Consider the following 14,078-nt stretch of genomic DNA (forward strand, 5'->3'; position numbering starts at 1 on the left):
TTGTTCTGCAGTTGAGTGACTTAAAAGGCGTAAGGTGGTAGTGATGAGTGGAGAGGAGAGACTGATACTGACTTGATGGAAGAGGCATGAAAGTGCAAGGGTCTCCAATCCTATATAACCAGGGCCCTGATCCTGCAAAGACATGCACAGGCTTAACTTTACTGCCATGAGCGTAAGTGTTCACAGGATCAGGGCCCTAATTACCGCCCAGTCACACTTAGCCAATATAAATCTTCAAGTCAGTGAATCTACTCAGTAAATGGGAAGATTCACCCTAGATCTACATAAAAGAAGATGATGGGGGCTGGGGGTGGGGTGGGGTGGGGGAGTCCAGTGAGCAGTTGACCTCGTGCAAGTAAAACAGGAGCCAATCCCCTACTTTTCAATAAGTTGCGGAGGCTGCTCCACTTCCTTCCTTGTCTGCTTGTTGCCTTCATGCCCCCTTGTCTGCATGTTCCCACTGGATGAAAGCGTGGCTGGAACGGGAGTGGATACCATCTGGACTGACCCCTAGTGAGCGCTCTGCAAACGTGTGATCTGGGTTTTACTTTGCCCCTCAAGTGTTGAACATCATCTTTCTCCTTATACAGACAGTGCTTTGACCTTCCATCTTCAGGTATTCGGTGAAGCCGTTCTAGAAACCAGTTTTATAAGCTGCTGCCCATGGGAACAGAGCAGCGTTCATTTTTATGGGTGCAGTTGCAGAGGTCTTTACAAAACATTTATCCATTACTTAAAGCAGCTTTGAAAATACACGTGCTTCCTTTGGAGCAATTTTGCCTGTACTCCGTCTCAAGCAGATGTGTAAAGTGAAGTGCCGTGAAATGCACATCTTTAGTCTCGGCGTGTTAACGCAATGTGGGATATGCATGCAGGCTTAATAACTGCTAAAAATGTATTAAAGTCAAGGCCAGATTCAGTCTCCAGACATGAGACTGGTGTAATTGCCTCTCCCCTCCCATTGCCAGGTGCACGGTCATGCTACAGAGCCTGTGTTAATGTTGGTCTGTATTCCTTGACGCTATGAAAAGCACTCCCCTAAAAGGTAAAATTCAGCCATGTGCAGAGGGGCCAGCCCAAGGGCCATGCAGCACTTATGGCCTGTGTAAGCCCTCTGCATGGGTGTGCATTTCACCCACAGCAATTAGACTCTGGCCCAGCAGGAGTTGGGTGCACAGGGTCAGTTCAGGTTGTGTATGTGCCAAAATGCATTGCACCCGAAGCCCAGCCCTGGAATGTCCCTCCTGTGGCCTGGTTGCAGAGGAGGTTGTGGAGATGCACCTGTGTGGATTAGGAGAAGGGGCAGACTCAGAGCCGATACTCTGGTGGCATGGGCCCGCTTCTGAGTTTGGAACACAATGCAGGCTGATTCCTAATTTAAATTTGCCATTTGCTTGCAAATAGTGTCCTTGCCTCTAATCTATGCTATTTACAATAGCACTTTGCTTAAAATAAAGCCAATGCAATGTAAAATCCTCTCTCTTAGGATCCGCTGTTATGCCTAAAATCAAATAGTTGTTAGATTTACCGTTCTGGAAATGATGTGCCCATAGGATCTGATCTTCAGATTGTCTGATACTACCCCACTTTTCCACTCTTTGGTTCCCACTGCAGGCCAGGCAGCTATTGCTGAACCATGAGCCCTTGCGGATTTCCAAGGGTGATGCATCTCTGGGGCTTCAGCAGCTTCCTTAATTTACTGGTTTGTGGCATGAATCAGATGGTCCTAAACAGAAAGTTCTTGCCAAGATTTTTAGCCTGATGCTTGGTGCTTGAAACCTTTTAGGTTAGTTCTCTTAATTTGATTTTCTTGATGTAGAAATCTTAATTTGAGGGCATGGAAGGGTTCAAGTCATTGAAGGGAAATACCCTTCCCTGTGCAAGGTCTTTGGAGAACAGAAAATAGCAGGCAGAGCCCCCTTGGCGGTGGGGTTGCCTGCGATTACAGAGAACCCCAGAAGCAGCGTAATGATCCAGCCCTGAGATGCTTGTTTGATTTCCCTCCTCCAGGGTGGTTGAGTTCAGCCAAGTTCTCCTCGTTTTCCAGTCTGAGTAGCCGCCAGGCTCTGTTCGGTTCAGAGGTTGTGTTTCAGGTCCTCCCACCTCTGAATATCTTCATCCCAGTGGCCCTTTTTGGTCTCCTTCAAACCTCCTGAGCAAGGCTTTTCTCATTAGTCAGTGCACCGTGGGCCATTCCTTCCTTTTCAGCAACAGCCCCTGTCTCGGATTGTGCTTTACTTGCGCTCGTTTTTGTCCTCAGAGTGACTTGATTTCCCCCCGAGTTGTTGGGCTCGTTGTTTGAATGTCTGTTCTGTCATTTTAGAAACCCATATACGTGCAGTGGGAGCTCTTGGGAAACCATAAAACAGATAGTCTATTCCGGCAGCAGACTATTTTGCTGATGTCGGTCTTCTCCAGACATTTCCCTATAAAAGAAGAACAAGCTATGTAAGCACACGTGGACTTCGCAGCCCTCTTTTAATTCGCAGGTCTATTCTACCTTCCCTGCGAATACCCAGAGTCTGCACAGACGATGATTGTCAGGAACGCAAGTAACTTCAACATGGGCTGGTGCCTAGGGACATCTCTGCAAAAACATGTAGACTATGCCCCGCTAGGTAAGCCTGGCAGTGGAAATCCTCTCTATATGAGGGCCTGTGCAGTGCCCTCTCAGCTGAGTTTGACGTCAGGGTCAGGGTTCAGAGCCACTCCACCTACTGTCTTCTGGCTGTGGTTTCAGGATGCATAGGTATCCGGAGGCCAGAAGTTGACCCCTTACATCACAGCTACATTTAGGCTTTGCTCTTGTTTAGGTCTCAAGAAGGATTTGCAGACAGTGGTGTGTCTGGAAACTTGAGCTGTGAATCATGGTTATTGAAACTATATATTAACAGTATGGGGATGATGGTTCCCAGCGGTTCTCCAGCGCAGAATGATTCATGTCGCTCCAAATTAGACAGAAGAGAATGGGAGGGTGATGCTGCTCCCCAGCCAATCTTAGTCTTTCTTCCTCCTGCTTCAATTATTCCTGCTATAGCAGCATAAGTGAAGCATCCATCACATTAAACAAAATGCTTTCTGGCTGGTTCCAGTTGCATTGTAACAAAGGCTCTTACACTGAAGTCCCCGAAGGGTCCAGAATTAAATGTTAACTATAATTTCGGCACTGGGAGCTCAGAGTGTTCCCCTGCCTTCAGAGAGGCACTGTTGGCTGGAGGGAATGTGAATCAGCATGGTGCGTGCTGAAACTGTGTCTTTGCAAATCAGGAGTCATTATTCTGCAGGCTGAAGGGGCTGCTCGGTGGAGCTAATTTGGGTGTGTGTGTGTGTGTGTGTGTGTGTGTGTGTACACGCGTGAGCGCCCACGCACATCCATGCCTGCACAGAGTTCTCCCATGGGTAGTCAGTGAGGAGTTGCATAAATGAATAAGTAGCTAGGCCAGTAACTAGGATTGTGAAGTGCCTCAGATGCAACCCTGCAGGTGGGATTCACCGCACAGGTGGCTAACGTTTCTCAGCAGTAGAGTGGACTGAGGTGAACATGGTGACTGCTACAGAAGTGGCATTGTGAGGTGATTTCTTGCTAGGGACTCCCTCATTTCAAGTGAGCTAGTGGAAGAGCGAGAGAGGTATCTCGCTCGGCTCTGAACACAACTCTCTAGTGATCCACAGAGTCATGGGATCGAGGAGCAGAATAAGGGAACTTTCCTGAGTCTTAAAGCCTGGCTCCTCTGTGGTCCTGGCCAACTCAATGAGGCCCCCATTCTGCAAAATACTTAAGACACATGCCAGACTTCAAACATGTGAATAAGGATCTGGGGGTTATAGTGGATCAACTGCAGAGCTACACAGCACCTTTCATCTGAGGATTTCAGGGCATGTTACAAATGGAGAAACTGAGTCAGAGTGGAGTGAAGTCATTTGCCAGGGGTTGCTTAGGGAGTGAGTGACACAGCTGGGATTAGAACCCAGGTCTCCTGACCCAGGGTCCTACACTCTGAATGACACAGTGAATATAATCTAGGTGTATTGTCCTTATGACAGTGCACAGTCCATTCTACCTGCGTTAAGCAGTTTCTCTTCTTTCTTGCCATTTCCCTATTGGTGACTGTTCTAGCCTCCTTTGAAAACTGATGATCACATGCCAGGCTGTCGTGCCAGTTGGTTTCTTTGAAGTCTGCTGATATCCGCTCCAACCCTTGGTCTTCCACTTGGTCGTCTTCTGTCCACGCTCCTTGCAGGAGCCATGCCACCGACACAGCGCGTAGGTGTCCACTGGCTGTGCCCACGCTAACACAGCCCGGCTTTCCTCAGCTCGTCTTCAGCTGAGGCAACCTGCGTTAGGTCCCTTACAGCCTCATTTCATTTCCTCTCATGGAGTGTCCAACCATTCGACCACCTCAACATCTTCATTTCCGTGGCGGCGAGTGCACTGATTTCTCTTCCAGTGGCCGGCCAGGTCTCCATTCGGTACGTTAGGATGGATCAAATCAGTTTGATGCATTCTCCCTTTTTGCCTTCATTGGCATCTTTGGGGCTCAGCTCCTGCCATTTGCACCAAGCAGCTTTAGTATGTTGCCTGGCGTCGGTCTGGAGGGCGCCGCATTAAGCACTTTCCAGGTCTGGATTGGACTTCGGTCACTCCCTCCCCTTGCTGGCTGTGGTTTCGGCAGTTGCTGCTTTGACCTTCCAGCCCTCAGAAAGAAAACCCTTTTCAAATCAAAAACCGGTGCAGCAGATAGTACAAGAGAGCCCCTGGTCTCGTTCCCCCGAGGCCCCTTTTACGTCTCTCAAGATACTGGGCAAAACTCTACAAGTAACATCGGGATGAAAGAGGAGAAGAAATGGAGGGAAAGGAACTAGTGAGATAAAAAGAGGAATGAGATAACTGAGATAAGGGGACCCCTTAAACCAGCTGAGAGACGGGGTGAGCTGAATTCTTGGATGTACATTTTTGCCCCATGTGGCAATTCGTAGGGAATGAACGTCTCCAGTATGTGTTACCTGGCTGCGTCCTTGTAATCATGAAATTCTTCCTCTAAATCTACCCCTTTCTCTCCTGTCTCTTCTGAAAGCCTGGCTTGTTCTCTGCCTCGGAACGTCCATTAACTTCAGCAGAAGCAAGTGAAAATGGTTGGTCTTTTCTGTGTGTCTGCGACGTGAGTCAATAGAGCATGTAAGTCCCTGTCTTTCAGTGGTAACTTCTGAAATACTTTATTGTATTCTTGCTTTTCAAAGCCCTTCTTGGTCCTGGGAGAAGTGCATCTGTAGTGGTTAATGGAAGACTCCCGTCCATGTTTTGAAGCTAGACAAAGACACACTCGGAAAGGACACACTGACCCTACTGAGTGGTGCCTCTCACTCTTTTCTAGTGATGCTTTGATATGACTTAACACACAGTCCTTCCGACAGGAGCCCTCGCTTCTTTCTGTGAAAAAACATTAAGGCAACTCAGCTAACCAAACCTTTGCTGAAGGTGGTGAATGCACTGTGTTTAGATGGCAAAGCCAGTGGACTTAATCTGGATTTACACCAGTATCAAGAGGAGAAGAATTTATCCCAAAGATTTTTGCAAGATTTACAATTGCTGTCAGTTTCCTGGGTGATCCTACAACACCAAACCAGGTTCCCCTTATATTTTTTCCCTATCTGTGATTGGAGAGGAGGGCAAATGTTCCCGTTGTAACAGACTTCTGTTGGTGCACGCCTCCCGATTGCAGTGTAGACACACCCTTTGTTGTAATGTGTCTCTGCTGGTGACTCAGGAGCTGGAAGAGAGTCCCTTGCACAGTGCACAATGTCTGAAGTGATGTGGGTGGAAGTTTGCAAAAGCTCACCACGTAAACTCTCTTCTTTCCTTACTCTATGTATTTGCAAGATGGAGTGTTGGGGGAGGGGAGAACCTTTGTAGCAGCGAAAGACTGATTCATTGCCATGATTTTCAGTCGGCACCTGGCATCTGTGCATGAAATATTCATGAAGGGGTTACAGCTTACATAATGGATGGGCTCCTTATGCAAAATATAACATTTACTTGTTGGGAAGGTCCCATTACATTCGTAATCACGTTGACACATTCGCACCACACTTGGTTCTCTACTGAGCTTGGAAAACTGCCACTTACAGCACATTGAGGCTAGCGATTAAAATCCAAATGAATCAAAGATGAGTGCCTCTGGCTATTTTAGTATCAATTTAACAAAACTAATGCCACGTAGCAAAGGATTTAAATGGCTAGCGATGGTCTATATCACCTTGTTTTAAAATCATTTCTAGCCTTTACATTTCTATTGAAGAAGGAAAATTTACATACATGCATGCTAAGCTCCTCGGTAATACAGAGTAATACATACTCTGGACCCAATTCTGCTGCTAAACCAATGTAAATCTAGAGTAATTCATTGACTTCAGTAGAGTCACTCTGGATTTACACTGCTCGGGGGTCACATGCTTGGTAGCTTGTGTTGCACGCACCAGAGCTCCCTGCAACTCTCCACTTCCCTGACAAGCTAGCTGGGTGCCACCCTCCTGTCCCATTCTATTTCAGGGACTCCTTGCAGCTCCCCCCACTCTCCCATAATCTCCCCGATGCCAGTGGCTCTGTGTGCTCCCCATTCTCCCCTCCTCCATGCCCAGGGCTATGTGCACACCCTCAGATCCTTTTTTCTCTCTTTTTTTTGCCAGAGTTGTCACTCAGTGTCAACGTGTTAAATTCTATTGGGAGTATGAACAGGGGTATAATGCTGGAAGGTGTTAATGGGTGCCATCAACAGATGACAGGAGCTCCATGTGTTCTCCGTTCCCCCTCCCTCTGCTCAGTTTCCCCCTCCCCAGATCAATAGAATTCTGGCTGTAGATGCCTACAACATTCCTGGACACTTTGGAACTAATAGGATGTGGCATTTAAAAATTACTCTGTTACGTAGACACAGACAGACAAATGCCATTGAGTCTCGTGTAAGGCCTCACAAACTTGGCCAGTTAAGATTCCCAGCAGAATCTCTCCCAGCTAAATATAATCTCATTTTTAGGAAAACTTCAGACTGTGTGCTACCTGAAGACAATTCTCTGCCTATATATCATCTGTTGCAGTTCTCTGGTCTATTGTGAAGGGAATTCGAGAATAAGCTCTTTCTTGCTTAGTTCATCTGTTTCCCGATGCTCAATCCCCACTTGACATCAGGAGCCGAAGACCCTGTTTTCATAAATGTCACGTTTTAAATTATTTATTCTAGGAAGAGCTAACCAAGGCAGAACTTTCTGACACATCAGCACAATGACTTCTCGGCTACTTGTTTTTCAACGCTCCCCTCCCTCCCCAAGGGGGTGCTAGATCTTGAGAGAATTCGTGTGCCATTTGTCAGGAAAGAGAGGTTTTTAGCTGGGAATAGAAAGGGCTGCATCGTGTGCCAGGTATTTTCTCGCTTCAAAACAAGGCAGGGATAAATCCGATGTCTTTGCCCTTCCTTTCCATTTCTCGGTAAAACAGCCTCCTACGCTGGGTGTGAGCTATTTGCTGAGTGCATAGAGCTGCTTTATTTGCCCACGGAGTTGCTGTCTTGTCCAGCTCACAGCTTTAAAGAGCCCTTGGGATGTGAAAGATGCTGCATAGATTATTTTAAAAAAATCCAACTCTTTCTAAATTAGTGCATATGAAATCGCCTTTTGGCATCTTTTAATATTGTGTCCTGCCGTTCCGTGCAAGTATCGCTTTGCACGGCCTTCCTGTCAACATATCCTTATTTTCTGGGCTCTTGCCAACACTCTCCAGGATGAAATGTGTCCTACAAGTTCTTAGCCCAGCAATGATCTTTTTTGCTGTTTTTGTTTAAATCTTTTCAACTGTTTTAAGTTACAGGAACTCCTACAAAGCAATAATACTATTGTGCCTTTGGTGCAGAACAGGCCCTTTGGGTGTTTTGTTTTATGGAGAGAGGCAGGGTGAATTGCTACCACATTTCCTGAGATGTGGCTGGGGTGGTAAGCAGTGAAGAGAGCACAAAATAAGTTTGCTAGGGAGAGAGGTATAATACAATAACTAGTTAGTGTGGCTGGGGGACTCCTGGTCTGCAGAAGTTGTCATGGGCTCTTTAATGTCCATCAGTCAGCCAGAGGTTAAGTGTCCCTGATGGATCCCTCCCACAGTGTGCACACCAGGCTGGGGAGTGGGGTTGGGTGCTATCAGGGAACTACAGAGGCTCTGCCCCTTTTTGTAGCAGCTTCTCCCGTTAGCCCAGGGTTAGCAGTTCCAGGATGTGGCTTTAGTGCTTGTCCGTCTGTTCTAGAATCCAGTCCCTTGTCTTGGTTCTGTCTGTGAGGTGCTGGCTGTTGGCAAGTATGGGGATGTCTACACTGCAGTCACGGGGTGTGATTGCAGCTCATGTGGACGTACCTGAGCTAGCTTTAATCTGGCTGGCTCAGGTACCAGAGCAGCAAAGCTGTGGCACGTGGGCATCGGCGTAGGCTGTACAAGCTCGCCTAGAACCCTGGGTAATTCCATGGGGGGTTAGCCCGGGCTGCCGCGGCTTCGCTGCTGTGGTATCCGAGCTAGCTAGAGGAGAGCTAGTGTGGTCATGTCTGCTGGCACGGTAATCGCACCCCAGGATTGCAGGGTAGACCTATGTCGCGAGAGGCTGGGGTGAGATCAGGAGAATTCTCATAGATCCTACAGGATGTCTCCTTTGAAACGTGTGGGGGATTTTACCAGTTCTCTCCCTGTGGCCCTGTGCTGTTCTCCAGTGCCATTATCTACCCACAGCCATGTGAGTGAAAAAGGCAGACCCAGCTTTGAAAGACCCCACCCACGACCCCTCTCCCCAGGCCCCTTACTCTGTTTGCACAGCATGTGAGATGCTACCGAGAGTCAGCCTTCTTGCCAGTGAGAAATGAATGTCGCGTCCCTCACAGCTTGGCTAATGGGCTCTGCACCACTTTTGATTTAGCCAAGATTCATTAGTCTATGAGGCTAATTAAACTCAGTTGGGACCCACGCTATGAATTCAGGTCTGCTAGCAAGTGTGGAAGGTACGGAGATGTTGACTGTGTTGTATGTCTCTCTTAAACAGTGGAATCAGTTCCCAAATTGAATTTGCTAGCTCTAGGCAACATTTTCCGCTGACTTAATTTCCTGGCTTCACCTGGCAACGTATTATTAGGGCTCTAAATTCTATTTTTATTCCGTGTTCCAGAGTTACTTAAATGAAGAGACCACTGGATAGTTCATTTCCCATCCCTCCATCTCTCTGCTGGACTCCTTGCTCATTACTGGGATAGTTATGTAATGTGTCACTTAGCAGTTTGTCTCCATAGCCTAGAAGTGTTTTAGTAAGAAAGTGAAGTATGGTAGAGGATCAAGCTGGAATGTAATCTCCCCACCACATCCCTAGTAGGGTTGATCACATGGCGTGACGTGACTTTCTGTATGTGTGAGTGAGCGTGAAGGTGTGATAAATGTGATCATGTGAATTGTGACATGCATGAAGATAGCGACCGGCAATATCCTTGTGTGGGAGTCAGCGCGGGTGTGGTACGCAGGTGTGTGTGAAGACGACTGCAGACCATGTGCATGATTGCAGGGAAAAAAACTGGTGCAAGGTGACATGATGGAAAAGACACTTGTGTGATCACCTTTGGCTTCCCCAAGTGACCTGCCACTAGCATACCTGGCATCGATCAAGTTATTAAGATACCAAAACATCCTTCCCAGAGGCATGTATGTGTGCGCCACCCCAAAAAACTTCGGTCTGTGTGTCACAACCTCTTTGTCTCATCTCTGGGAAGCTGCCTGGGCTGAAATAGCATCATCGCCGAAGAGTTAAATGGAACCTGGATAGCAGAAGGGGAAACCCCATGAAAAAGGGGGGAAATAGATTTCAACCGTATTGAAGAACGCCTTAAATCTCAAATTTCATTGCAGTGCAATCTGATCAACTAACCCATTCAGCACCTCTTCCTCTGCTTCATTCATTAAACACAATAATTCATGTATTTTCTCTATATGATTTCTTCTTTGGGGACGCAAATCACTTTCGTTACTCTGCGAATGCTTCATAGAAGAGAAATGAAAGCCAGATTTCTGGAGCCCAGAGACCACAGGAATATTAATTCAGGAGAAATTTCAGGGCAGATGTATGAAAGCATATTGAGGGCTTTTGTTTTAAGATGGGATTTATTCCCTTAGCAAAGTGGGGAGGATCCACCCCTGTGTTATAAAGACATTGCGAGGATAATGAACTGATTTGCAAAGCCATACCCGGTTGTGCCAGGAATGATTTGCGTTGGCTTCAGCTGTGCGAACAAACTGTAATGAGCATCTGCAGTGGAGTTTTCAGGTTTGCATCTGGGATGCCAAAGGCTGGAACAACAAAGGGATCAAAATGTGGAGAACAAATTTAGCTCCCCCGCACCCAGGCACGGTTTATAAAAGTTCCTCTTTGGGCGCTCCCTGATCCCCCTTATTGGGCTTAAATCTGTGCAGGGCAGCAGAACTGCATCCTGCCATAAAGTGAGGAAACCGTTGTACTGTTGGGCGACCTGTCCATTTGGTAGAAGCTCCAGTGTGACCGGGTGAAGAGGAAGTTTTTATATATGAAAATATAAAGTGCTGCTTTGGGGTTTTCTCCTTAGCCTTTGGTGGGGAAGCTTGGGAAGTGCTTCAGGTTGGCAGGCTCGGATTGCTTTCCCGGTGCTTAAACCCAGCCCTGAACAAGTACACAATCCAAGAACAAAAGGAAAAGAAACCTTTCCGGATGCAGACAAGTGAGTGTTGGGGGCGTTGTGTTACAGAATAACAATGTGTAGCACTTGTGCGGTGCTTTCCCTCTGCATGGTGCTGAAAAAACAGCGTCACCGGGGTGGTAAGTACCACCCCCATTTCAGAAGTGAGGGAAGGAAAAACTGAGTGGGGGAATTTGACTCGATCAGGGCTTTGCAACTCATTGAGGGCAGCACTGGGATTACAGCCTCTGGACCGTGCTGCCCTCAGATGCTGTGCACTGAATTTGGCCACCCTAATGCTAATTCCACTGAGCCATCTGGTTACCTAGGGTGGTGGTGGAATCTCCTTCCTTAGCGGTTTTTAAGGCCAGGCTTGACAAAGCCCTGGCTGGGATGATTTAGTGGGGGGTTGGTCCTGCTTTGAGCAGGGAGTTGGACTAGAACCTCCCGAGGTCCTGGCCGACTCTGAGGTTCTGTGATTCTGTCTGTCTAACTGCTGTAAGCTCCACTCCTGTCCCAGTCTTGCCTGCAGTGAGGGAGCTGCTGCTGAATAGGGGTTAGGCTGTGCATGTGCTGTCAGAAAAAAATTCCTGGTGATTTGGTGGTTCTGGAAACTGGCTTTAAAAATCTTAACATTTTCCTGATTATGGGGCGCTGTCCTGCAGTTTGTGCTATCTCTTTCGCCTCTGATTTTGATTCTGACACATTTCAGTTTGGCTTTTCTGTGGGCTAAAACGAGACTGTTTGAGTCAAGGCCTCTTTTGAATGTGGTATATGGCACAGGATGATGGAATATGCCTTTTCACTAAAAATCAATGTTTTATTTCCTCCACTAGGAAGCTTTTCCAGATACAGATATTGATCGTGCTGATAAGAGCCACGTTCGCACCGTAATTGCTCTTTAAATCATTGGCCCTGGTAGTGTGGATACAGCTCACTCTTCCAGGAGAGCTTAGAAGGTTGATTATTCAGTGTTTGTTCAATGGCTTACAGCACAGAAGTAATCCTAAAGCCGGGGGATTTAGTTCTACAGAATGGCAAAAAGAAAACAAAATCCAAACTTTTTTGTCAAGTCTGACTTGTTAGGTCAGCTGACGGGATAAAATCTAGGTCTAAATATACTCCCTTTTAGTTCTTTCTAATCTTTTCTGCCCCCACTGTCAATCTTGGTAAACTTAGTGCTAGGTGGACCAGTCTGGAAAATGTAATACCTAGTTCTTATCTAGTGCTTTTCACCTGTAGATCTCGGAGGGCTTTATAAAGAACATCAGTATCATGACCCCCATTTTACAGATGGGAAAACTGAGGCATGGGGCAGTGACGTTCATGGGGCAGGCCAGTCAGCCTCACCTAAGTCCCCGGAAAAATCATGGAGCAGGTCCTCAAGGAATCAATTCTGAAGCACTGAGAGGAGAGGAAAGTGATCAGGAACAGTCAGCATGGATTCACCAAGGGCAAGTCATACCTGACTAATCTAATTGCCTTCTATGACGAGATAACTGGCTCTGTGGATGAAGGGAAAGCAGTGGACGTGTTGTTCCTTGACTTTAGCAAAGCTTTTGACACGGTCCCCCACAGTATTCTTGTCAGCAAGTTAAAGCAGTATAAGCTGGATGAATGCACTATAAGGTGGGTAGAAAGTTGGCTAGATTGTCGGGCTCAACGGGTAGTGATCAATGGCTCCATGTCTAGTTGGCAGCCAGTATCAAGGGGAGTGCCCCAAGGGTCGGTCCTGGGGCTGGTTTGGTCAATATCTTCATAAATGATCTGGAGGATGGTGTGGATTGCACCCTCAGCAAGCTTGCAGACGACACTAAACTGGGAGGAGTGGTAGATATGGTGGCAGGTAGGGATAGGATACAGAGGGACCTAGACAAATTGGAGGATTGGGCCAAAAGAAATCTGATGAGGTTCAACAAGGATAAATGCAGAGCCCTGCACTTAGGATGGAAGAATCCAATGCACCGCTACAGACTAGGGACCGAATGGCTAGGCAGCAGTTCTGCGGAAAAGGACCCAGGGGTTACAGTGGACGAGAAGCTGGATATGAGTCAACAGTGTGTCCTTGTTGCCAAGAAGGCCAATGGCATTTTGGGCTGTATAAGTGGGGGCATTGCCAGCCGATCGAGGGACGTGATCGTTCCCCTCTATTCGACATTGGTGAGGCCTCATCTGGAGTACTGTGTCCAGTTTTGGGCCCCACACTACAAGAAGGATGTGGAAAAATTGGAGAGAGTCCAGCGGAGGGCAACAAAAATGATTAGGGGACTGGAACACATGAGTTATGAGGAGAGGCTGAGGGAACTGGGATTGTTTAGTCTGCAGAAGAGAAGAATGAGGGGGGATTTGATAGCTGCTTTCAACTACCTGAGAGGTGGTTCCAAAGAGGATGGATCTAGACTATTCTCAGTGGTAGTGGATGACAGGACAAGGAGTAATGGTCTCAAGTTGCAGTGGGAGATTTAGGTTGGATATTAGGAAAAACTTTTTCACTAGAAGGGTGGTGAAACACTGGAATGCGTTACCTAGGGAGGTGGTGGAATCTCCTTCCTTAGACGTTTTTAAGGTCAGGCTTGACAAAGCCCTAGCTGGGATGATTTAATTGGGGATTGGTCCTGCTTTGAGCAGGGGGTTGGACTAGATGACCTCCTGAGGTCCCTTCCAACCCTGATATTCTATGATTCTGTGACGTGACTTGCCTAACGTCACCCAGCAGATCCATGACAGAGCTGGGAATAGAGCACAGGTCTCCTGATTTGAGGCTGCACTGCCTCTCTGAGAAGTCCTCTGTGGCCACATGGCTCCAAGTGCTGCAACAGTGGAATCTCTCCATAGCTCCCTGCCCAGGAGCCGTGAGTTCTGGTCTGTAGGTACCATTGCTAGATGCGATTCCAGTTTTTGTGCCCATGCACTCCTTGCCCTCTCTGAGACCTTCATTTTTGTGGTGGTAGGGCAGTCCCAGTCGGGAGTTACGGTCCTGCTGTGGTAGGCGTTACATGTGCGTGTAACAAAGAGATGGCCCCATACGCCTGATAATCGAAGTAACTAGTGCAGCTGATGGTTGATTTTATATGCATAGAGACCATTTCACGCAGGCTACCAAATAACCACCAGAGGGGAAACGCTTTTGGCCTCTTCTGCTGGAACAGAATGGATTACTAAAGCCAACCTGGTAAGAGACAAATCCGTGCAAAGGAACATGAGGCTCAAGCGACTGCTCTCCCCAAGTTCAGTATGAGGGGTGGGCTTTCTTAAAAAAAGAAATCTTAAACAACAGCAACCCTGTTTTCCATTTTAATAGATCTAAAAAAGTCAGGGCTAACCATTTTTCTTAAAGTTTTAAACCCTCCCCTGCAACATCT

General features: G+C 47.2%; 1 protein-coding gene across 5 annotated transcripts in view; it reads left to right on the forward strand.

The window, feature by feature from the left end:
- SLC39A11 (solute carrier family 39 member 11) overlaps window positions 1–14,078 on the forward strand; it is a 258,953-nt gene that overhangs the window by 82,245 nt on the left and 162,630 nt on the right. The window lies entirely within an intron of this gene.

Source organism: Natator depressus, chromosome 14 (assembly GCF_965152275.1).
Source record: "Natator depressus isolate rNatDep1 chromosome 14, rNatDep2.hap1, whole genome shotgun sequence".
Taxonomy (NCBI): Eukaryota; Metazoa; Chordata; order Testudines; family Cheloniidae; genus Natator; species Natator depressus.